General features: G+C 46.8%; 1 protein-coding gene across 3 annotated transcripts in view; it reads right to left on the reverse strand.

Moving 5' to 3' along the window:
• Positions 1-25,336, reverse strand: part of FAM107B (family with sequence similarity 107 member B) — a 219,513-nt gene that overhangs the window by 63,188 nt on the left and 130,989 nt on the right. The window contains exon 1 of one of the 3 annotated variants that reach the window (XM_082452939.1): positions 18,838-19,021. The exons of 1 other annotated variant lie outside the window; for it this stretch is intronic. The gene's annotated coding sequence lies outside the window, so the exon portion shown is untranslated. Of the gene's footprint in view, positions 1-9,670; positions 9,794-18,837; positions 19,022-25,336 lie in introns of those variants that run through there. One more of the 3 variants, XM_082452942.1, reaches the window with a different exon arrangement.

A 25,336-nucleotide genomic window follows, 5' to 3' on the forward strand; every position in this document is an offset into this window, starting at 1 on the left:
TGCTCATGTTTAGCCTCCCAAGATCCTGACTTCATGCCCAGATGGAACCTAAAATAAACTACTCTGCAGAATATTCTTCCCAAATATTTCCCTCTGCCGGCATACTGAGAACACAGAAGATTCGGTTACCCTCGGTGATTAAAACCTAACAACCTCTTGGGCTTCCCTGGTGGTGCAGTGGTTAAGAATCCGCCTGCCAATGCAGGGGACACGGGTTCGATCCCTGGTCCAGGAAGATCCCACATGCCGCGGAGCAACTAAGCCCGTGCGCCACAACTACTGAGCCCGCAAGCCACAATTACTGAGCCCACGTGCCAAAACTACTGAAGCCCATGCACCTAGAGCCCGTGCTCCGCAACAAAAGAAGCCCACGAGCAGCAATGAAGACCCAATGCAGCCAAAAATAAATAAATTAAATAAATAAATTAAAAAAAAAAAAAAACCTGACGACCTCTTACTCGGTGCTGCTTTGGAGGTAGGAGAAGCCACCCCACCTACCGGAAGGGCACCTGGGGGTCCAGCAAAGGCCCACCTGTGAGAACAAAGCAGTGTCTCGGCGCCGGAAACCCTGGTTTCGTGATCTTTCTATTCTGGTGATGGGGCGGGGGCAGGGGGAAGACGGGCGAGAAACGGGTGAGCAGATAAGGCGTCTGCAAGCACCTGGGGGAGGAGGACAAGTGAGCAGGGTAAGAGGGTCAGGGGGCTGATTCTGTAAAGGGTGATGAGGAAAGACAGAAAAGAGGCCAGTGTGGCTGGAGCGCACGGAAGAGGAAAGTGGCTGGAAACTAGGTCTGCGAGGTGACAGGGTGTGGCCAGTTCCTGACAGACTCTCTCAGTTGTAGCAGCAGCTGATTTAGGTCTCAGAGTTCCACGCCACCAAACGCTGTGGGAATCAACTGGCCTGAAAGATGCTGAAAGAAGTCCCCCGCCCAGCCTGATAAAACCATCGGTAGGTCCCAGGGGATGTCTGACTTGGGCTCATCTGCAGAGGTCCACCCCTGCAGCAGTTTTGAAATCAAAGCCACTACCATAAGGAGGCACACTTAAGGGTGTTGAGGAAGATTGTTTTAAAATTGCATGCGATGCTTGCTGAGGTTGACCGTTTCAGCTCAGGCATTCTGTTGACGCAGTCTTGGTGACAGCAGATAAAACTCCAGGTACGTTAAAATAAAACCCGGTCTCCAACCAGAGAGCATATTACCAGCATCCTGTTTGCTGCAAGTTACCCAAGGGATCCGGGTTTTCTGGGCCACTCCCAATTTCAAATATTCTTCCTTGTCAACCTCAGAAATGCATGCACAAGTTCTCAAACAATTCCCTCTGATCATGATTAAAGAACAGACGGTGACCATACCCCTAGGAGATGGATAACAGTTCCAAAAACAGCACCAGAGTACTGAGGTTTATGTTATTATCAATACCCACATTTTTCAACATTGAACTGAGTGCTGACTTATATGCAGGCACTCTGCTGGTGCACTAGCTGTATTCCTGTAAAACTCTATGAAGTGTGTACTATTATTATCCCCATTTTACCGATAAAGCTAGTAAACTGCAGGCCCAGAAGGTGGAACCAAGCAGCGTGGTTCAGAGCCCACCAATTCACACTACTTCTCTATTTAAAGAAACTGGACAGAGAAAAATACACATTAGACGGAAGTTACCCAGGCAGAGTAGGGAGGACATTTCCTTTTCCACTTAGCTAATAAGACAGTCTGGGTCTTATTTAAGATCCAGTCAGGACTCTTTGGGGAAATGTATGCAACCCAGAACCAAAAAGACTACAGGAAAAGTATCTGCTATTCATTAACCACAAGTGACACGAAATGCAGAACCATGGTATGGACCACAGAACTCTGAGAACAGGATGCAAACTCACTCTCCTGGTCAAGCAACCACCCACCCGCCCACTGCCCTTTTCCATTTTAATATCCTTTCATCTAGGGGAGGTCACAAGCTGGTGGCACAGCTCTCTGTTTGTTCTAATTTTTAAAAAAGGGGTCACGTGAGTCACTTTGTTATAAAGCAGAAACTGACACACCACTGTAAAGCAATTATACTCTAATAAAGATGTTTTTAAAAAAAAAAAAAAGGGGGTCAGGGAAGTCCTGGCCTGACACAGCACCCCACCCAAATTGTAAAGACAGAGTGGGTGGGGTGCAGGAAGAAGACAGGGTCCCACCCAACCAACCTGCACATTTACTTGCCAACATCCTGTCAGCAAGGATGGGGAGAAGTTCACAGTGGAAGTAATTAACCAACAGAAGCAAAGGAAAGGAAAACACACAGACACACAAGATCGTCCACTCGCCAGAAGGGTCTTCTGTATTTTGACACAGCTGGGACCCTCTGCAGTATATCACAAGGCCAATTCTTCTTGAGCTCCAGGGCCTGGGGATACAGTACAGGACAACACTTTCCCCTAAAAGGATCTGTTGTGTTGTTGTTGGCGGTGGTGGCATGTGTGTGTCTGTGTGTGTGTGTGTGTGTGTGTGTGTGTTTCAAGGCAAGTCCTTAGGAAGGAGAGTTTTGAGCTCAGGAAATGTGGGACGAAAAAGATACAAAAACAGAAGTAAAGGATGCTTTTAAAAGGGAACTTTGAGCTCCTCCTGCAGATCTCAGATGCTGACCCACACTGAGTCTGAAACAAAGCCTGACTGCAGAGGCCCAGCCCTCCTCAGGTGCTGCACGAACTTTATGAAGCCGGCCCAGCACCACTCAACAGACAGCCACACTCAGGGTCTGAATCCAGCCTCCATGCCCGACCCCGAACAGCAGCAGTTACTTAGGAAGAAGCCCTGATGCTGGGTAGGACGAGATTAGGATGACAAGGTCCTGCCCTCGGAGTTTCCAATCAGAGACGGAAAAATGCAGTCCACAAGCAAGTGACCACAGAGAAATCCAAAGGTGCAGAAGTACCTTCCACAGGGGCGAAGTGCAGCCGAGGCGGGCTCCCTCAGCCCGGGGCACGCACGCCCTCTGAGTCTTCCCCCCCATTTCATCACAAACAAAGCCATCAGACTATTTGACTGGCTAATCCTGTGTGACGCTGGTATCACAGAGCTCATCAACTCTCTTTCTGGGGAATGAAGCTCCTACCAGAAGGCACAGAGAATCCAGGCCAAAGGGAACAAGAAATACCTGGGGTGCGTTAGCAACGGCCTCATGATGGCACCCGGGGCCCTGCTTACCCCACCCCACCTACCTCCCCTCTCCCACGCCCCAGTACCCAGACCCTCAAACAAGACCTTCCAAAACCCTTCTCATCAGGATGACCAGTAAGGAAGGCAAGGCACCCTCCTCCTCCTCCTCCTCCTTTCTTCACCAAGCCCTGACACCAAGGTGTTACTTAGGTGGGGCTACTGCACCCCAGGGAGCCCCAGGGAGGCAGCAGGGTCTCCTGAGGAGCTCCCGGCAAAGAGGTGCAATTAGAGACGCTGCTGGTGCGGCTGGATGACTGCAGCATTAGCGGATCACCGCCAAAACAGACCCTCATCGAAGACAAACCGAGAGAGAAAAGGACGTGGAAAACGTAATGCAGGATGTTCTTTAGAGTTCAATGAAGGAGCAAAGAGATGGGAGCCGAGCTCCCTCAGTGAGGCAGGTAATAAGCCTCGGGCTCACCACAGAACCTCGTGTCAGACAAGCTTCTGATCGGGAATTTTTTCATGCACACAGCAGATACTTACCTGCAACTGAGGACATGTATGAAGGATGACTACGTGATCTATCAACCAGACCAGGTCACTCTGGGTGTGGGTGAGGCTCTACTAATAGTTACACTGGACAAAGAAGATGTGTGCGTACCAAGCTCCTCCGCCAACACACCAGGAGGGACCCTGTGGTTGCTCTCCTGCCATGCACCGCTGACCCTGGGTCCCACCTGTCTGGGGGTGTAGGGCCCTCACTCAGCAATCAGCTCCTGCATTTACAGGAGCCCATGAACCGACAAATGAACGGGTGAGAGCCTTTATTCAGCATCCTTGTGGACTCCTGGCTATTGGTGACCTAATGACCTGATTCTCTCCTCCGTGGCTCAGATGCCTGACCCACAGCTTCACTCTCACTTCTGTCACATCCTCCCTACTTCACTTCCATCCTGGGCCACTGAAAAACCTTCCTCCTCTACAGCACTCATCTTTGTTTCTAAGAACCCTGCCTGCCTATAGGTCCTAAACCTCTGTTCACCCCAGCCCACTGCTATGGGCTGAGTCAAGCACCCAAGCTGACTCACAGCCAGGTCCACACCCTTGAGCCCAGTGGTCCCTCGTCCACTCTCCAATTAGGCTCCAGAGCTCCAGCTTTGGCCATTCATCCCCAGCTTCCTAACCCACCTCTCTATCTACCTCTGCTTATACAACTGGCTCAGCGCTTCAGGTGTAGAAGGCCCATGAGGACGGTATGGGTGAAGCAGACGGTCACTCCAAACCTGGGGCAACCTCGGATTGAGTCCTGATGGAATTGAATCATCTTGTTCTATCGGGTGGGTGAAAATAGTCAGGTATGACATCACATCCAGATACGAGTGTAAGCAGAGCAGACACGGGGGGGACACTAACATTAGTCAACAAGTACGTGCAGGCACCGGCCAGGTGATTTACCTGCATTAGCTGCCTAATACTCACATTGTAGGGATGAGAAAATTTGGGCTCACAGAGGTCTACCTGACATAAGGTTCATGCTCTTCCTAGCATGCCAATGTCAGAACCAGTCAATGACAACAAACGCTTGAAAGAAGACTTACAGGGAACGGTGATGTGAGAAGCACTCTTCCAAAATCACGGAAAGAACGCGTACATTTATTCTTATTTAGAGAAATATAGTCTCACATATTTGTTTACAGAGAAAGACATCATGTATGTATTCACACATAGGAAGTAGCTGAGCCCTAAAACTCAAAACGTGCCCAACAGTCAACATCAGCAAAGAGAGTTCTCAGACATTTAAGTAAACACCTCGGCTTTTGCTTATGGTATAAATAACTATTTTTAACGTTTAACGTTTTTAAGAGTTTGTATTACAACGAACAAGAACTAAGAACGCACACATCAAGAAAAGAAAGTTTTTTAGGATGACAGAACTACGTGAGGTTTTTCTTTAAAACGTTATTCTTTTTCTGCAAAAAAATCATCGCCCACATCCCAGGATGCCGGTAACCAGGACGTTTTCTCTTTTGTTTTTGCTTTTGTTCTTTTGTGGCAGCAAGTGCCGGTCCATGGGGGTAGGTGAGGGTAGGCAAGGCAGGTCAGAGCAAAGGGAAGCCTCGTGCTGAATTAGCCGTCAAGGGAAGAGAGTTCTGGCCCTAGATCTGCACTAAGGAGACTTGTAAGATGCTGGGGTCCTCAGCTTCCCTGAGCACCAGTTTCCCATACAGAGCTCCATGTTCTGGAAGGCCTCGTCCCCCTTCCAAGCCTACACCTTACTGAGAATGCTCCAGCACGGGCTGATTATTAAAGTGACACACTTCAAAGAAACGTCAGGGTGTGTATTTAAAGAGGACTATGAAGTGAGTCATCTGTGAGTAAAACATAATTTATCTCCATTTAAAAAGTCATGTTAACCTACATGGCGGTGGTAGAGAGAACATCTACCGTCTTACCATTATTCTGAAGAGGCTATAAAATAGGCAGTATTTGAAATGAATCAGCTCTGCGCCACGGTCCACCGAGAAGCCCATGCATGCAGCATCTTCCAGACTGTACCTGCAGGCAGCTTTGTTTCGAGCACACATGGAGAGGGGGGAAAAAAGCAGTGTTGGTAGAGCCCATCATTACAGATTCAGCTGCATGTCTGACACAGGAAGCTCATGAAGAACTGCAATTTAGAAGGATTTAAAACAAACAAATAAAAAATTCTACCTGGGCACCTATTCGGATAGCTGCCAAGCCAACTGTTTTTTTGTTTTATCACAAATTGTTTAAAGTCAGCCCTGGACCAGGGTACAAACCACATCCAAGTAGAGATTCCTCTGGACGTTACCAGGGTCTCCGCACTTCCCCGCTCCGTTACGTACTCGGATGACACAGATCATCCAGTTGAAACGCCACCTCCCTGGCACCCATGCCGGGCTCTGTGTGAGCAGCGTGGGCGGGAACAAGGTGAGCCCTGCAGGCTTCAAAACGAGAGCGTAACGCTCAATACCAACACCCTCTCCCATTTCCAGAGGCTACTTCTCACCTCCTCTGCTCCCCACCCACCACCCTTCACACCCTCGCTCCTAAAAGTAGACCTGCTCCTGCCGAGATCTCTGCCGTAGGACTGCCCGGAATGTGACTGGAGGAGGAAGGGAAGAGAGAGGAGGGAGCGAAGAGGAAGCAAGAGATGCAGAGGCTCTCGCGTAAGCAACTTTTGCTTTCCAGACCTGCTGCAAGGAAGTATCTTGGTGATGTTTTCAAGTACTTAAAGGATAAGTGGTGATCTTCTTTTTTTAAAGAAATGATCAAAGGAATTTTTTTAAGTTCCAAAAGCTCTTTTAAATGCTAAGAATTCAAGCAAAGTTACTCATTGTTTCCACCTTTATTATAGCTAGTGCATCACTTTCCGTTGACTATATTTACAATACATTAGAGCTGGTGGGTTTAATATAGATCTTTAGAGTAAATGGAAAGCCATGGAAAGACAAAGTTTATGGGCCATTAGGAGTAATTCCTTTCATAAGAATAATAAAGTTAGAAGAATAATAATAACATTGATAATAAGAGGACGAGGAGGAGAAAGAGAGGAAGGAAAGAAGAAATGGCTAACGTAAAAGACAGTACCATAGGGTGGATAAACCACATTTTCTGTAGTGAATATAGTCGTCCCTCAGCATTGGCAGGGAACTGGTTCCAGGATCCCTGTGGATACCAAAATCCACGGATGCGCAAGTTCCTTACATAAAGTATTTGCATATAACGTAAGCACATCCTCCCGTACACTTTAAATCACCTCTGGATTACTTATAATACCTAACACAATGTAAATATTATGTAAATAGTTGTACATACAATGCAGATGTTATGTAAATAATTACTAGGGCATGGTAAATTCAAGTTTTGCATTTTGGAACTTTCCAGAAATTTTTTTTTTTTATCAGAAGTTGGTTGAAACCACGGATGCAGAACCCATGGGTACGGAGGGCCAACGTACCTGAGTTCTGTGTTATCTACAGGATAAATTACAGACAGTCTCTAGGCTTCAGTGTGCTCCTGAGTAAAATATAGTCAATTAAAGTCCTCCGCCATGGGACGAGGATCACAAAAATGATGCGTGTAAAGCATTTAGCACGTGCGTAAGAAACACCCACGTGCCAGTGACTGTTATTCTGGGATGAGTTTCAGTTCCAACTCAACCAATAACGAGCTGTGTGGTCTTGGGCAAGCTAGTTGACACATCTGAGCGGTGGTTTATTCACCAAAAAAAATGAGTCTAGATTAGATGATCCCTTGATCTCTAAGGCTTCCCCAAGCTCAAACCCTCTGTGACGATGCAGGGTAGTTTCTAATTTCAAATTCTTTTAGGTTTCTAGTTGTCACACCTTTATGATTTACGGGTCATAGCCACGATTTATTTGATACCAAGGGTCTAGTCACAGGCACAACTCCTAATCATGAGACTGTGCCTGTGGGGATCCTAGAACCTGCTTTATGAAGATTGTTTTCACACTGTGGTTTCCAGAAACACGTGCTGGCAAAAGGCAGGCTTGCCTGTAACAGGAGGAATCGATATATTTCCATCCCAGGGGCCTTCAAATGTTGCAACTGTCCCCAAATCAGATTGCTACTGTAACATGTCCCAGTGGCCCCTGGCAGTGATGGAGCACACACAAATTAAAATCATTTACTTCGACCACAGGCCTTTAAAAGAAACTCTCAATTACTTCCTGCTGGACACATTGCAATAATCCATCCTTTCTGATCTTAACAATGAAGTTGAAAGCTGCCAGCAGAGGTCCATTTCTCTTCCATCTAGGCAGAATGGAAACTCAGCTATTTCAGATTTATCATTCACCTCCTATATTTTTAAACTCATCAGTGACTTACTTCTTTTATAAGGAAAGATGAGGCATACGTGTCCTTACGTGTCAGGAAATTTTAAATGATTATTGAAGAAGATAATCTATAATGGTCTACACCATCACTCGGCATTCTCACCCATAAACCCATGTCATAATCTCTTAATTTAGCTGATGGCCAAGCACCCAAGTTAGCAAATATGGACAGAATTTAACATTGCTGCTAAACAAGACTTACAATAAAATCAACCTGGCACAGTAACATTCATAAAAGATTGTGCAAATAGCAGTTAGCTCTAATGAAGTATTGAGCTCTAATGAAGTATTGAGTATGGGAAGTATTCGCTATGCTTGGATAAAGCCAAGCCAATCATTGCTTCTCTGTTAATTCTTTAGCTGTCCCCAAGCAGACACCCTGGCCAGTTTAAATCTCATCTCACACTCACTAACATGCTCATTCAGAGAGGAGAATCAACAACCTCTAATGAAATGATCAATTCAGGCAACAGTCCTCAATGAAAGCTAACAGACCCTGGGAGAAAGGATGATGAGGAGATTCACAATGAAAGCATCAAATTCCCAGCACATGAACCCAACGATCAACCTCCATATCACTACAAGGGAGACAACCAGACACCGTCCTGAGACGATGGGACACGAAGTGTACAACACGGCCAACAAACTAATCTTGCCCCCCTAAACCTGAATGTGAATCTATGAAAAATAATAAACAGAAACCTCATTTAAAATGGAATCAGGAAGCCAGAAGGGGGAGTTCTCATGCCCTACCACTCTATGTCAACTGCAGACCCCAAGGAAAAGAGATACCTTTGCATTTCCAACAGGAAGAAGGTTATTACTTTACCACTCAGCAGGAGGAAAGAAGGGTTTCTCTTCGCCTGGCAACAGCCCAGCCAATGAGAGGCTGTCACAAGTCAGCCAATGAAAAGTCACTGTACTTTGAATTCCCAGTTTCCTCCAATGGACTCTTTGTTTATAACGGTCCCGGCCAACTCCTTCTCCTCTATAAAAGACTGTTCCTCTCCTCTGTTCTCTGGACTTACCTGTGGGTCACCATCAGTTTTAGGTCCCAAATTGCGATTCTTTGCTGTTCTCAAATAAACCCATTTTCTGGCAAAATAACTGGTTGTTTTACATCAACAAATCTAATAAAGCTTTCGTTCTAACTTCCAGGTTACAGAAATACAGAGGTTAGTGGAACACGTTTAAAGAGAAAACTCTCAGCCAAATCCAGAATGCGGGACCCTCTACAAGACAACTGACTTGCTTCTTCCACAAAGCAATAACTTAGGGAGAACAGGATGGGGGAAGAAGCGCTGTTCTAGAGTTAAAACGTCAAGAGGCATATCAAATGCAATGTGTGAGCTTTGTTCGGACCCTGGTGTGAGAAACCAACTATCAAAAGACATTTTTAAGCTAATGAAGGGTGAAATCAATGCAGGGAAGATGGGGAGTCCTACGTATTCCTGGGCTGCCCCACCCCTTGCCTTCTGATGTTCTGGAACTGCAATTCAGCCACTCTCCAACTGAAAGGGCAGGGCCCGTGAGCAGAAACTGAGCCATGGATGGCTGGGCCACACCCAGCTCTGCACAGGAAGGGGAAACTCTCAGCAAGAAGATGCAGAAGATCCTGGTTGGTAGAAAAAGAGGCAGTACCTGGGGCAATCTAGAGAGGAAATTTACAGGTTCTTGAGCACAATTACAGCCAACAAGATTCTAGCAGCCTTGAGCTTCATAGGAAACCCATTCGTGTAAACAGCGTAAAATCCATGCTCTGAACAGAGAAGTTAACATTTGAAGCAAGCAGGGTACCTATGAAATGGGAGAGAAGGAAACAAGATGAACACCCAAGTGTATAGACAGAAAGATATGAAGTGTTTAAAAATCTTCTCAAAACGTTCAGATATTTGTGATACACAAAGAACTCCTCTGCAACGGGGAACACAAAACCCTCCAATATGGACTATTCATGAATTGGAAAAAATACCGTTTAAATACAGGATTGTTACATAGAAGGGAAAATTGTATTAGCGTCTAACATAATGACATAAAACACTTTGAAAAATACATGATGCCTAATTCCACCCATTAATAACAAGGTAACAGCCTTGGGAAACTTCATACCAAAAAAATGGCACTTCTGGTAAACATAATATTTAAGACCAACTCAAACACACAAGCTCTGCCTAATGACATAATTATGCATTTTGAATTTGGTGCCACGCTCACACCATACCTAAGAAAGCTCCTTCACAAACGGATCACTTTAAGACATTATCATTTCCATGGGATGATGCCAAAACTAAAATGCAGTATAAATATCCTCCTTAAAGCTACGGTTTTAGATTTACCTGGTAAGTGCCTTATTCCAACTGGGATCCCAAGCCCTTTCTGAGGCTAAGAAGTCAAAAGTTTTATCAGCAGGGTTAAGGGAATGTGGAGTCTTGGCCGAGGCAAAGTTCTGCAGAGAGGAGGCCCAAATTTGATCCCAGCTCTTAGAACCTGGGGCAAACTTCTTCATCTCTCTATGCTTTCTTTCCTCATTTGTAAAGCACTAACACTAATGGTACCTCCCTCACAGAACTTCTTGGAAGACCACAGAAGATAATGAATGAAACCACGCCTGGCATAATCGGAAATGCTCAGGAAATGCTAGCCATCATTATGTTTATCATCATCTGAAGGCCCATCTCCGTGGAAATCATTCTCATCAGCACAGAGTACCTCTTTCTGACCAAGGCAAAGAATGTTCCTTAAGAGCAGACATGGTGTGCCACAATGAATGGACCTCAAAAACACTCTGTTAAATGAACAACACTGGACACAGAAGGCCACATATTGTATGATTCTCTGTGTAGGAAATTTCTAGAAAAGGCATAACCTTAGAGACAGAAGATCAGTGTCTGCCTGAAACTGGGGATGGAAAGAGGAATGGACTACAGAGTCTAAAACTGGGCTGGGGTGATGGCTGCTCAACAGTACAAATTTACTAAAAATTATGGAACTGTATGCTTATCATGGGTGAATTGCATGGTATATAACTGATACCTCAATAAAGCTGTACTGGGAAAAAAAAAAAGATGTGCTTTCAAAGTGCTTGCACAAGTCCTTTCTCACCAATCTATTCCGACAGCAAACTCACATATTCTGCAGAGCACAGCCAAACAGCTGAGAACGCCAGGCTCGGGCAAGGACCAGACCTGGATCCTAATCCTGACCCGGCTTCGTCCTACAGCAAACTTGTTACTTCTCTGATCCTCGGTTTCCACATCTGTGAAATGGGAACCCTAACAGTATTCATTTCAGAGCTGTTTGAGCACATTTATAATCCTCCCCCAAGTTTCCCAGATCAATAAACGGTGCCACCCTTTACCCACGGGATGAGGCTAAACACAGAGGTATCACTCATGACTTCTCTCCTTTCCCATATCTGCCCCAATCCATGACCGAGTCCTGAGGGTTCCATCCTCAAAATATTTCAGGTATCCATCCAACCACTTCTCTCCAGCTCCATCCCAGTCCTCGGGGACTCACGAAAGCCTCTCACGGGTCCCCCTACCTCCACTCTGGCCTCTGCAGTTATGGCTGCAGGGGGGGTATTTACAAACACAAGGCTGACCTCCACCACCTCCTGCTCAGAACCCTCCCCTGGTCCCCTACAGCCTGCAGGCCCCACCTGATGAGCACCTCTGGTCCCTGGGCCGTTATCTGCACTTGCCTCTGCACAGACGGATGGGGGTGAGGCTCACCCCTTCCCTCATCCAGAGCTCAAGTTCTCCTCCTCAGAGGGGCCTCACCCTACTAAAAACCCCACCTCTGTTCCCGCCGGACTCCAACCCCTCGACCTCATTTCCTTCACAGCAGTGACACTGCCTGGAATCACATCATCTACGTTCTCCTTTACACGCTGTCTTCCCACTAGAAGAGAAGCTCCACGCAAGCAGGATTTTGACACTGTCTTACCCACATGCCCCAGAGTCTGGCACAGGGTCTGGCATAGAGAAAAACATGTTAAATACTTGCTGAAGGAATAAAGAACTCTCACAAAGCACTCAGCACAACACCTGCCAGATAGGAAGTGCTCAAGAACTGTTAGTTGGTAAGAATAAAAATACTTATTTATTATAATTACAGTTCACAGATCAGAATACGGAAGCCCTACGAGGTTACCTGCCTAAGCCAGGTTGCACTCTTAAGTCTGACAGTCTAGTACACATCCACGGTGGCACGTTCCACGAGCACAGAATAACTGATGCTCCCTGCCCGCCCCCAGCACGAACGCAAAGGATACTGCGGCCAGTCCTCCTGACCACGCTGTGCCCTGCCTCCTCTCACCTTGAAAGAGTCACCTGATCCTAGAAGAGGTGGCCAGCACGCTATTGAACCCTACGGCAGTCCCAGGAACGACAACTGATGGTCCCAAGCGTTCCACCAGGTAAAACGAAGGCAGGCTTCCACCTCACCACCCTAAGACCACTCTAAGAGGTAGGCAAAGGTGATTATCTGCATTTCATAGATGAGAAAGTAGAGAAAGAGAAATAAATGACCTGCTCGAAAACCACATGCATATTAATTAATGGTGAACCTGGGCCCAGGATTCTGAACATTTTAGAACACTAGGCCTCCCTCTTTCCAACACACTACACTACTCTGGGCATCCGTGAAAAAAGGAAAGGAAGACAAAGAACCCTGACCACAGCTTTATCTATTTTATTTTATTTATTTACTTTTTAAATTTATTTATTTATTTATTTTTTGGCTGCATTGGGTATTCGTTGCTGTGCGTGGGCTTTCTCTAGTTGCAGCAAGCAGGGCTACTCTTCGCTGCGGTGCATGGACTTCTCATTGCAGTGGCTTCTCTTGTTGTGAAGCACAGGCTCTAGGCGCGTGGACATCAGTAGTTGTGGCACGCGGGCTCAGTAGTTGTGGCACACGGGCTTAGTTGCTCCGTGGCATGTGGGATCTTCCAGGACCAGGGCTCGAACCCATGTCCCCTGCATTGGCAGGCGGATTCTTAACCACTGCGCCACCAGGGAAGTCCCGCTTTATCTATTTTAAATGACATTAAGTTGTAAGGGAAAAGAACATTCTAAAGAAAGTCCTTCTATATATACAGATTCACAATGACACTCTTAACTTCCTCCAGCACAGGGGAATTTTCGTACCTCTCCATTAGACATCCGGAAACAACTTCTGATTATTTATACAGCGGGAGTTTGTAAGAGCACTGCAGGGTTTTGTAAACTCATGAGCACGGATCAGGCCCAGATGCCTCAAAAACCTGAATACAATGTGAGTTTTAACCTGAACGCTCACGGAGTGCGCTCTGTGTCACATATACTAATGACGACACAGAAAAGCTGACACCACAGGATCACGGCCTCTCTCCTAGACACTTGGTTACGTCGCTTTATGAAGGGCGCCAGAACCTGTGTCCAAGAATAGAATAAAACATGCCATTTGTGATAGCAAAGCCCAGTTCTTTAAAACACTCCTGAAGGCATGAAGGCGTCCTGAAAGGTCAGATAAAGAGAGGAGGGAGAAGGCCCTCATCCTCTGCCACCCCCCACCAGTGTCCCGCATCGGCATCCTGGCATCACTGCTGTTATCAAAAATCTGTGGGCGACAGCGCAAGAGCCTAAACACCTTTGGCCGGCCATGCTCAGGGACCATGTGTTTGGGGCTTCAGGCCCTCGGAGGTAGATCTTACAAAGTTCATCTCACAAACAAGAGCACTAAAGCTCCCCGGGGCTCCGTGACTTGTGGGGGGTCACAAAGCCGGGGCCTGGTACCAACTCAGACACATCTGGTTTCAAAGCTCCAAACTGTTCCCGTGCGGCACATTCGTTAACACGCCCCGTTCCCCAATCCCACCCCTTCTGCCCAGGGCTGGCACTGAACAGGGCCATAGATGCTCCACTATCATACACTTGGCACTGACAACAGAAAGGAGAACAGAGAACGAGGCGAGAAAAATCCTCCAGACAACGCGCACCTACCACCCACCAGGATGCGGACAGCTGGTCTACCTGCACTTTTTCTATCTTCTGCCTAGGCTCTGCAATTCCCCATTTAAGACTTCTCCGTGTAACAACTGCTAAGGATTTATAATTCAGTAGCATGACCAGGAATAGCACTGAGGACAGCCCAGAATCACATTGTTTCACGGCTCTAAGGGTGGAGGGAGCTTTTCTTCACACCGCAAAACCCTAAGACTATGCGGTGGGTAGGGAACATTACTGTCACCAAAGTACGCCTCCCTCCCACCTCTCCCCAGGCGCACACAACACAGACTACAGCTACTGCTTTACAACTGCTCTGACCAGCTGCTTGACCTTAAATGTGATCCCTGGTAGGATGGAACTCCTAAACAGTCCACCTTGTGTTAAAGCCGCAGTCCTTCCTTTTTCTGCATTGCTCTCCATTTTCCTTCCTACAGTTCACCTGAGTCTGGAAAACATTCTTAAATAAGTCTTCCCACAATTTCCCCACAGCCCCTCTTATCTTTTCATTTGTAACAGAACCTGGGGTGGGCACGCCATGTCCCCACCACAGCTGGCTTCCCAGGGCCACCGGCCTGCAGGTTTACCTTCAGCGAGAACACGGGAACAAGACCACGATTTCCCAGTCCCTCCTCAATTCTGCACTAGAAAGTGTCCCAACCCCTCAGCCAAATTCTAGACACAACCGAACAGTCCTCCAAATCTGTTCCGCCAAGCCCCTACGCCTTGCTCTTAAACTGATCAGCCCTGGGCAAATCACACTCGGTCCCCTCCACGCCTCTCCCCCCACCCTTCACCTTAGGGTCAGAAACCCAATCCCGCAGCCTTAGGTGGGATTTCCATCATTCTTTCTGAGATGCCTTAATTCACAAAGTGCTACCTTCCCTTCACAGCTCTTAATATCACGGTCATCAAGCAATGTCTGTGTAATTCATGCAATTCTTTATAAACATCTTCCTCGCCTGCCCTGCCATGTGGACAGGGACCCCATGGGAGTCGTCAACTGCGGTATGCCCGATGCGAGGGCAGTGCGGGCACATGGGAAGCACTAAGGAAATGTTTGTTCAATGAAGGAATGAATAAAAAACAAAGCTTCCCCCATCAGCTTCAAAAATAGCCGCTCGGCGATTTACCAGGACTAAGTGGCAGCTGGCCAATGATTTTCTTTCTTTTACTGATGGGGTCTAGGAATCAACAGGATCAGATGCAGTGAAAAGCATCGACTCCTTTTCAGCGGAGTTCCCTAGGTACTTAGTGTAAGGAAAAGTTTCAAGTTCAGACCGATGGGGCCCAGCACCTCTTGCACAAGAAGGAACAGGGGAGAAACTGGTCTGCTTCACAAAGGAAAAGCAAAACAAGGCCAAGCTTAAACAAGGAAATTACACAAAAAAACTGCAGTGAAGTCTCATCATCAGGTCATCCTAGCACTAAGTGGCCTGGGGCTGCGCACACAGACTCCTTAGCTGCACAGAGCTTTTCCTACACGACGTGAGCCCAAAGTGAGAGGCAAAAACGGGTCAGTGCTCACAGCTACTTTCTCCAGACGTAAAGAAGGCTGACAAGTCAATATCTCAAGATATCCGGGGACTTCTAAAAATGCCTAAAATCTAGACCTCACCCAACCAAACCTCCTGGCTCCTTTTCTTCAAACATTTGCACAGAGAATTCTGGAGGGAAGGGGCAGATGGAGCATTAAGAATATGAAGCTATATTACTAACCTACTATGTCCCCTCTTTTTGGAGAAAAGTTTTCCGTGCCTTAACTACTCCCCCCCAAAAATCATTAAAAGTCTTTTCCACCCTTACATGTGGCATTAAGTAGCTAGTGGGAAGCAGCCGCATAGCACAGGGAGATCAGCTCCGTGCTTTGTGTCCACCTAGATGGGTGGGATAGGGAGGGTGGGAGGGAGACGCAAGAGGGAGGGGGTATGGGGATATATGTATGCGTATAGCTGATTCACTTTGTGATACAGCAGAAACTAACACACCACTGTAAAGCAATTATACTCCAGTAAAGATGTTAAAAAGAAAAAAATAGGAAGGAAGGGAGAGAGGGAGGGAGGAAGGGAGGGGGGACAGCATCTGTCCTACCACATACAGTTCAGGACCCGGATCGCTCAGCGCTTCTCTCAAGCACAAACCAAGTCTGCTTCTAAACATCCCAGGAATGGAATCTCCAGGCAACAGGGACAGGTGTCTGGCCATCACAAAGAGCCATACAAGTCTGTGATCCTGGACCACTCCCAAACTTTTCTCTCCACCCTGCGAGGCAGCAGAACTTTTAAGAGCAAAGCGGCTCAACTCTGACCTCACGTCCAGCTTGGCTGTGCTGCTCAGACTGTTCAAGGTCACAGGAGGGTTGAAAAATGAGATTGAGAGATTCTGATGGCCCCTATTTTAGTTTCTTTTGACTTCTGGTTGGAGAAAGGTGCCATTATTACAGCAGATTACATACTTTACACACTCACTCACAGGTCACTGCCGTTGACCCTCCATATCCACAGGGTATTGGTTCCAGGACCCCCGAGGATACCTAAATCCACAGACGCTCAAGTCCCCGATATAAAATGGTGCAGTACAATGAATACGGTCGGCCCTCTGTGTCCGCGGGTTTGGCATCTGCGGATTCGATCCTTGGTTGGTTGAATGTGGGGATGTGAAACGTGGGGATACGGAGGGCTGATTGTACTGCACCATAACCCGTCCAAGCACGCTCACAGGTTAAGGAGCCCACGTTAGAAACAGGAACAAAGATTGCACCTGACGGTACATAACCACAGCTTCCTTCTTGTAAATTCTTCTGACTTCAAAAAGTATTGCATCATCCTAATGATCAATCTAGTACTTCTTAACAGTTGTCTCCAAAACCTCTTTTTAACTTTGCATATTGGAAAAATTAAATGCCGGAAAATTTTACAAGTGGAAAATAAAAGTATGTAATGACAAAAGCATTCAGTGGCTAAATCTGGGTTGGAACAATGTGTTTTTTGTTTTTGTTTTTTCACAGAACACAGGCACGCAGAACTACTCTCCACTCATAGGAAAACCCTTCTTATTTTACTTTCTCAACGCAAGGTCTTTTAGAAGCAAGCAAGTCACCAGCTACAAAACCATGGCTATTCCTTGCTCTACAAAGAGTTCCTTTCCATCACATATTTCTCATGGATCTCAGAACACAATTTTATTTTTTTGAATATGTTAAAAGCCAAAAGGTTTACTTTTATTTAAAAAAAAAAAAAAGCCAATCTGAAACTACTCCTGAAATCCAAAGAATATAGTACATTAAACGCTTCTATCAATCCGTTCTTCCCTATTAAGTGGAACTTGCATTGTTTTTTCTCTTTCTTCCCTCCCCCTTCTGCATAGGCGGTTATTTGCAAGGCTATAAGGAAATATACTTCAAACAACTTGTTGGCAAAACACTGCTGTAGACTACGGTTATTAGAGATTGTGTTTTAGACTGATGGGAGTGGTAAAGATTAATAATCAGTAACTCCCTGATTTATTCATTCACACACATACATTTCCACACCATGGCTGCCAAGCCATAAATGAAGCAAAGATGCCGTTATCCTCAGGGTATGTTTGGGTGGTTTGGTACATGAGTGACTTTTTTTTCCCCTATATTTCTTTTCAATTTTTTAATAAATATATATAATTTTATACTTCAAAGTTTTAAACTGGAAACGACTAGCACTAAGAAATCTTCTCTAGACAGGCCCTCCAGATACTATTTCAACTTAAAGCAACTTGGACAGCTAAAATCTCCAAAGTGATGGAGAGGGCACATGGCCAGAGGAGAAACTAAGTACCTGTTAGCAAGAAATCCTCAAGTTAAAAATATAAAGTCTAACAGGCCGCATTCCGGTTTTCTGTATTTATCTTGAATATCAAACTCATTTTCATTAAATAACTTTGCTCTACTGTCATTAAGTCAAGTCTTTCCAAGGAAGGAAGGGTATGGTATCTTGCTGCAGAGAAAAAGATATGGCATTTATCCTCTGCGGGATTCCGCTTCGCATTTCAGAGGGACGGTTACCATCCCCTACACAGCACGTCAAAACTTGGCCAGACGCATCCACGCCATCCCCGAGGGACCTGAAGATACTTGAGGAGAAGTTATGAGAACCAAAATTTTAGGACTCCTTGGGGGCAGACGCCACCCAACATACTGGGTTCACTGGAGTAGCGGGAGCGGAGAAGAGGCAAAAATGGAAAAGTTACTCGCAGACTGTTCGGAAACGGTGCCCCGGTCACCTTTAAACCAGCGGCTCAAAGCCCCCGCGGCCCGTCCTCTGTTTGCCCAGGCGGAGGAGGCTCCGCGGCGGCCGGGGCTGCGGGGGGCGAGCCGGCCGCCCAGGGCTCGGCATCTGGCCGCGCGCGGCGCACCCGGTGGGCAGCGCATCCCCGCTCCAGGCAGGGTCTCTCCATTTTCAGGGCCGAGGAAGCAACAATAAGCCGAGTGGAGCGGCCGCGCAGGCTCGCCTCCCTCGCGGCGCCCCACCATCCCCTGCACCCCCGAAACTCGACCCCTGCCACGCCCCGACCCCGCACCCCGGGCTCGTCCCCGGCACGGCGCGGGGTGGCCCGGGCTCCCCGCACGCCCACCGCCCGGCGCGCCGTCCTCCAGCGCACGCAGGGACCCCCGCCCAGCGCCGGCCGCGGGGAGGGGAAGCCCGGCGGCCCTTCCCGCCCGGGGGACCCTCGCGCCGGGGGTCGGAGCAGGGCGGCCGGCCGGCCGCGCCGTGGCCCCGGCAGGCACCCCGCCTCCCCCGCGCTCCCAGTCTTTGTGTGCAAAGTAAGTGCGGTAGGCGAACCCACCTCGGCGCGCGCACAAAGGCGCGCGGCTCCCTCCCCGGCGCTCGCTCCGGGCGGCCGCGGCAGCGCCCAGCGGCCCGGCGGCTCAGGGCGGCCCGGAGGCGGCGCGGGCTGCGGCTTCGACTGCGGCTCCGACGGCGGCGGCGGCGGCGGCGCGACCAGTCCAGCGCAGAGAGGCTCTTTCACACCCCGCGGCCCCGCGCGTCCGAATTAAGCGGCGAGGCGGGGCGGAGCTAGGCTGCTGAGGCCACGCCCCGGACACGCCCCGCCGCGCTGGCTGCAGCTCGGCGCTCCGGACCGCGGCCCGCGGGGACTGCGCCGGGAAAAAGTCTGCCTATTTGATTCCTGGAGGTTTTCGTTCTGTGGTTTTAGTTTGGTTGGCTTCAGAATCTCTCAAAGCAGAGGGAATATTGGAAGAAAAAAACTGAGTGTCACCAGATGAGAGAGAGAGAAATGGGAAATTAAAGGTGACAGGCGCCCGTTTGCGAGGCCCACAATCAAAGATCTCTGTCTCTGTCGTTCTCTCTGTCTCTCTGTCTCTGTCTGTCTCTCTCTCTCTCTCTCACACACACACACACACACACACACACACACACACACGACCGCAAGTACTCGGGACTGTTTGGTTTGTGGGTGTCTGGCCTCCATCGCCACTCCACGCCTGTGACATTCAGAGAGACTGTCCCCATTGAAATTCTGCCAACAGGTCACCGAAGAAAACTCAGAGGGACACGGAATCAGATGTACTGTCCAGCCAGAGCCTGAAACCCAGTGACCTGGGAATTTGCTCAGACTCCTCCCCCTCCCCGTCGCTCTTCAAAGGGTAATTGGAGATTTAAACTTACGCGAAGGAGAAAAGGGTTTGTTTTACCTCTTTTTTCCTCTCGGATTTTCGTTTTTCTCAGCTCCCTTGCAGCAAATCGCTTCTCTGCCCAACCCCGAGACTCTTAGATTACAACCTACGTGAATCACAGCAGGTAAAAAAATGGGAGATATGTTTCAGAGTAACAAACAATAAAGACAGCAGGTAATGGATTTTAGAGCAAAAGCTTTTTAATTTTCTTGGCAACAGATGAATAAGGGCTTATTTACTGGGAAGCTTTTCTGACTGAAACAGCTTGGGTCATGATCACACAGAAAAGTCATATCAATTATGGATTTTGGTAAACTAATTACTTACTCCAAAGATGCTGGAAAGTCACAGCACTTCAAGGGCCTCGTCATCCCTAGGCCTTGAAGCCCACTGAGAGGTGGGGTCACCTGCCACAGGATTTAGAGAGATGGGCTCCTTCCCAGCCCAAGAAATTGACCTGTGTGAAATTTCTCCACGGTGTTTCCCGCAAGTCTTACTTCTCTCCCATTCTTGGGTTGTGTTGGTTCTGTTCTTGACAATGGATCCACCAGTCACTAAACCGGAACCTGGGATCCAGCCTAGATTTTCCCCTCACTCCCCACATGGGAGACAATTCCGAGTCCTGCACCTTCTACGTGACGGCTTGATAGCCCTCCTGGTCCCTATCCCACTGGCTCTGCCCCAGCTGGCCTTCGGGGTCTGTCAACACACTGTGGCGGTAGCCCCCCAGGTGTCCGCAGGCCCCAATCTCACATATGCTTTTCCTCCAAACTGCTTCCCCAGTGAACATTCCACTTGCACATCTGCTCTCAAAACCCTTTAAGGGGTGCCCGATCCCTACTACCTGACCAAGTTCAAGCTCCTTCGTACAGTACCCCATAGAGCAGCATACCTCTTGATATCACCTTGACGACTTCCCTGGGCTCTTGCTGCATCCCCCAAACAAACACCCGTGGTGCCACTCAGCCAGAGTGTTGTATTTGCTAAACGGCCCTGTTTTGTGACTGTGAGGACTGGATGAAAGAATTTGTCACCTGTTAGGCTTTTCTACAAGCCTCCTCTCTGCCCAGCACACCTTCATACCCACCCCCAACACCCAAGAGCTTCTCTCCTCTCTGAGATCCAAGTTGCTCTGAGAAGACTTCCTGACCTGCTCAAACTGAATGGACCTCTTCTGCCCTTCCCATACCTAGCATGGCCTTATAATTAGTGCACTGTATTATAAATATGTGCTCTCCTTGAGCAGAGTTTATACTTGATAGATATACATATCTTTACAGCCGCCTGCTTAACCCAGTATCTGGCAAATAAGAAATGTTAGGGACTGAATTGTGTCTTCCCCAAATTCATATGTTGAAACCCTAACCCCCGATGTGACTGTATTTGGAGATGGGGCCTTTAGGGAGGAAATTAAGGTTAAATGAGGTCATGAGGTTGGGGACCTAATCCAGTAGGACTGGTGACCTTATAAGAAGAGGAAGAGATACCAGAGATCTGTCTCTCTGCGCACACAAGGAGGCCATGTGAGGACACAGCTAGAAGGTAGTCATCTGCAAGCCAGGAAGAGCCCTCACCAGAAACCGACACTGCTGACTCCTTGATCTTGGACTTCCAGCCTCCAAAACTGTGAGAAAATAAATGACTTGTTTAAGCCACTGTTATGGCAGCTCAGCAGACTAATACAAGAAGCATGCATTAGATTCTAGACTCTAACACTGGAAAAGCACGGACCCACCAGTGAGCCTATAATGTACCCCCCCTCAAAGCAGCCTGGACAAACTACTATGATGCCAGGGCAGTGGACAGAGTGTCTAGACGTGATAAGTGACCACACAGCCTTTTCCCTGCCCTGGTGAGAAACAGAAACAGCTTATTCCATAGACTGAGGTATTCATGCTCAAGGATCTCAGCCTTGGCCTTACCTTTGTATCAGGAACCATTATTTCTTTTAAACCAAAAACAAAAAAGTACATCAAATATTTACTTTGAACTTCTTGAGTCAAAGCTTTATTAAAAGATAGGATGCCAACACCCATTCATTAAGTCTACTGTTTGGGGCTTGTATTTCACATTCCTGAGAATCTTAGGGGGATTTTAATCCAGGTAGGATCAAGTATCCAATTTGGCTTGGGGCCCCTGGAGTCACTGTGGGTGGACTCCGGAAATAAGAACTTAAAGATTATGGACCAGAGTGATGTTTATACTTGTATCCACAGCCTCTATCAACAGTGCCTGGACCACAGTAGAGGCATGATAGATGTTTGTCCAATAAATAAGCCTGGATTTTCAGGGCACAGCTAGACTTCCCAGGAGTATGTCAGGTGACACGTAACTCTCAGCCTGAACCTGATGTCCTGTAGATTCCATATTCTGGATGTGGACGGAATCCCAGGAAGGTCAGGTGAGCCGGTAGCACCTCCTTGGGTTTCTACCATTGGGCTGACACACTTCACCAGGTATATAGAGGCCCTTTGCTCACTTTCTCCATATACAAAACAAAGAAAATGCTCCCCTGAGTGGCTTTTGAGTCCTTTAACCAATCACTGGTGATAGATTCTCTAATCGTACTCTACTGCAAAGCATACATAATAATTTTCCATCTTATAACACTCACCCGCAAGACCACGCATACACTCAACTTCAACCTCAGCCTCTTGCTTTGACATAGGGGGCCTTTTAAATTCATTCCTAAGGAAAACTGAGGAAAGCAGAGATGAACATGTGGGGACATAAAGCAGAACAAAGCAAATCAATTTGGAATGACATATGTTGTCCTTTATCTTCCACTTGGTCATTTTCCTTATACACAATCTTGAAATAGTTGCTTTATGCCCGAACCATCATCCTGCAGAACTCCAAACAGATGAGAAAGGCTTAACAGTGCCCTAGAGGAGGGACATTTATTTTTATATGTATACTGTTCTGTATCTTAAATTTTGCACTGTGTCCGTGACCATTTGAATGGAGAATAATCCTTTCAAAAAGAAATAAAATCTTAATTTTCAATTCATATTTTAAATGTCATGTTCTTTAATATCTGTATCAGCTATCTATTAATGCATAACACATCCCATCAAAACGTAGTGGCTTAACATAAGAATGAATGATTTGCTCACAGTGCTGTGGGTTGGCAATTTGAATGAGGCTCAGCTGGGATACCTTGTTTCTGCTCTGGTTTCTGCTCTGTTTGGCTCTACCATGCGTCTGTCACTGGGAGGTTGGCTAGGGACCAGCTTGTCCTGGGTGGCCTCAAAGTCCAGATGTTGACTGGAGCTGTCTGCTTGGGTCCCTCAGGTGCAGGCTCACGGTGACTTCCTCCCGGGGCAGCTGGTCCAAGAGGGTGAAAGAGGAAGCCATCGGGCCTCCCGAGGTCTAACCTCAAGGTCATCTTGCTACATTCTGTCGTTCGAAAATATCACAGATCTAGCCCAAATTCAAGGTTTGGGGGCTCCACCCCTTGATGGTAAAGCGGTGGTCATATTTCAAAGGGACCTGAGTACAAGGATGCTATGTACGATTGGAGGAGTTGTTGTAGCCATCTTTGCAAATAATCTGCCCCTGCATCAGAGGTAAGGAACTCCAGCATGGAGGGTAGCTGCGACAGGTGATACCAGTCGTCTCAAGGGAAATCCTGATTATAAACAAGCCAGAACCCTTTGCAATTAAACATAAAACCCACAATAGATTCAATAAATTGCTACTGGTCTCACGTCCTGAACTGAGGGATCAAAGTACGTATGTGATTTCTGCTTTTTTGCTTCTGGTTTCAAATAAGAATGAGAGGCGGGGGAAAAAGGACAAAGGCTTTAGGATGCTAAAGAAGCTAAGGTTGACCAGGTTCTAAATCAGTGTATTAGTTATCTGTTGCTGCATAACTAATTACCACAGAATTAGCCCATATATATTAGCTCATCACTGCTTTAGTCAGGCACGGCCTGGATGGATTCTCTACCCAAGGTCCCACAAAGCAGAAATCAAGATCTTGGCAGGACTCATGGCTCACTTCATTTGGAGCTCAAGGTCCTGTTGGCAGAATTCAGTTCCTTGTGGTTGTAGGACTGAGGTTCCCATTTTCCTTTGGCTGAACTGGGAGGCACTCTCAGCTCTTAAAAGCTGCCCACATACCTTACTGTGAGGCCTTTTCCATCATCTAGTGAGCAAGCACCCATCAAACCCTTTGGTGCTTCTAATCTCTGCCCCCCTTCATCTCCACCCACATCCACCTCTGCCTCTAGACTCAGATTTAGAGTGCTCATGTGATTAGGTCAGGTCCACCCAGATCATCTCCCAATCTTAAGGTCAACTGATTTGAGACCTTCCTTTGATTTGCAAAATCCCTTCCCAGCAGTACCTAGATTGGTGTATAACTGAGTAACTGGGAGAATGTGTGTGTACACCAGGGGACAGAATTTTGCCCATACAATCCAGAATATAAATAGATGGACTGATATGCAGATGGACAGATGTTCTTTAGTATAAAACTTACAGATGTGAGGGCGGGCAGAAGATGGAGGCCTTGGGGAGGTATCACATACAAGCTCATCAGCTACTTAGGTAAACCAGAAGAAGCCAGGCCTAAGAAGGAATTCCGTTAGTTTAATAACCTAGCTCCCACACAACTCAAGGGGTAGTAAGTCTTCATTAAACTGTGATGACCTGATTACTGAAAAACTAGGAAAAGAAAAACAAAGTCAAGAATACGGCACACTAATTTTATCACTTAAACAGCATAATGATATGCATATAATAGTGTTTCCTTTATTTTGCTTAACTGCATTGCACCACTGTTGCATCACACTAATGCAATATTCTATAACCATGAAGATAATGCTTTTCAATGAAGAGACTTATAGAACTCATTTGTGGAAGTGTTTTGTGAAAAGATGTATGTCTTGCCAAGCAAATACAGCGTATATGTACCTTTTAAAATTAGTAGTACTTAGAAAGGATCAAAATGACAGACCCAAATCAAAAAGCATGTGCTATAAGCAAGATCATGAGCTGTTACTTTAAAATAGCCTCTTTGCACGAACATTTGTGAGCACAGGAATGGAATCACTTCATTAAATATGCTAATAGCACCACTAAGAAAAATGAACACTCTCCCCTTTAATAGTGAGTTATCTGCTACAAAGCATTTGGCAAACTCCACACCAGAGCCGTGCTTCATGATGTAACTGAACACTTTGCCATTTCTAGACAGTTTAAAATTCAGGAGAGTTGTCATTTCAAAACCTTTAATATATGTGTTGCCTCAAATGTTTGATTTCCTTTTTTACAAAACACCTGCTCTTTGTTATTCATCATTTTAAAATCGAAGGGACTCTATAATATAGTGGTGATTAATATCTGCAACTAAATATCGCCTGAGAGTCAAAAGGAACAGCTGTTAGTCACATAAACAACTAGGGCATGATGCAAAGATCTGAGTTTTACGTCTTTTTCTTTACATAAATCCAAAACCAGAAAAAGAGGATTTCCTGACTGTCTTCCTGTACATTAAAACTAAAATCTCTAAAAGCAAAGGGAGGGGAAAAAACACTCAGACGTTCATCCTGTCAAAAATATTAAGATGTCTTAATAGTAAATATTAATGAGTAAACAAACAATCTCTGCATGTAAGCATAATAAAGATAATTCCTATATGCT

The sequence above is a fragment of the Balaenoptera physalus genome (assembly GCF_965194825.1).
Source record: "Balaenoptera physalus genome assembly, chromosome: 2".
NCBI lineage: Eukaryota > Metazoa > Chordata > Mammalia > Artiodactyla > Balaenopteridae > Balaenoptera > Balaenoptera physalus.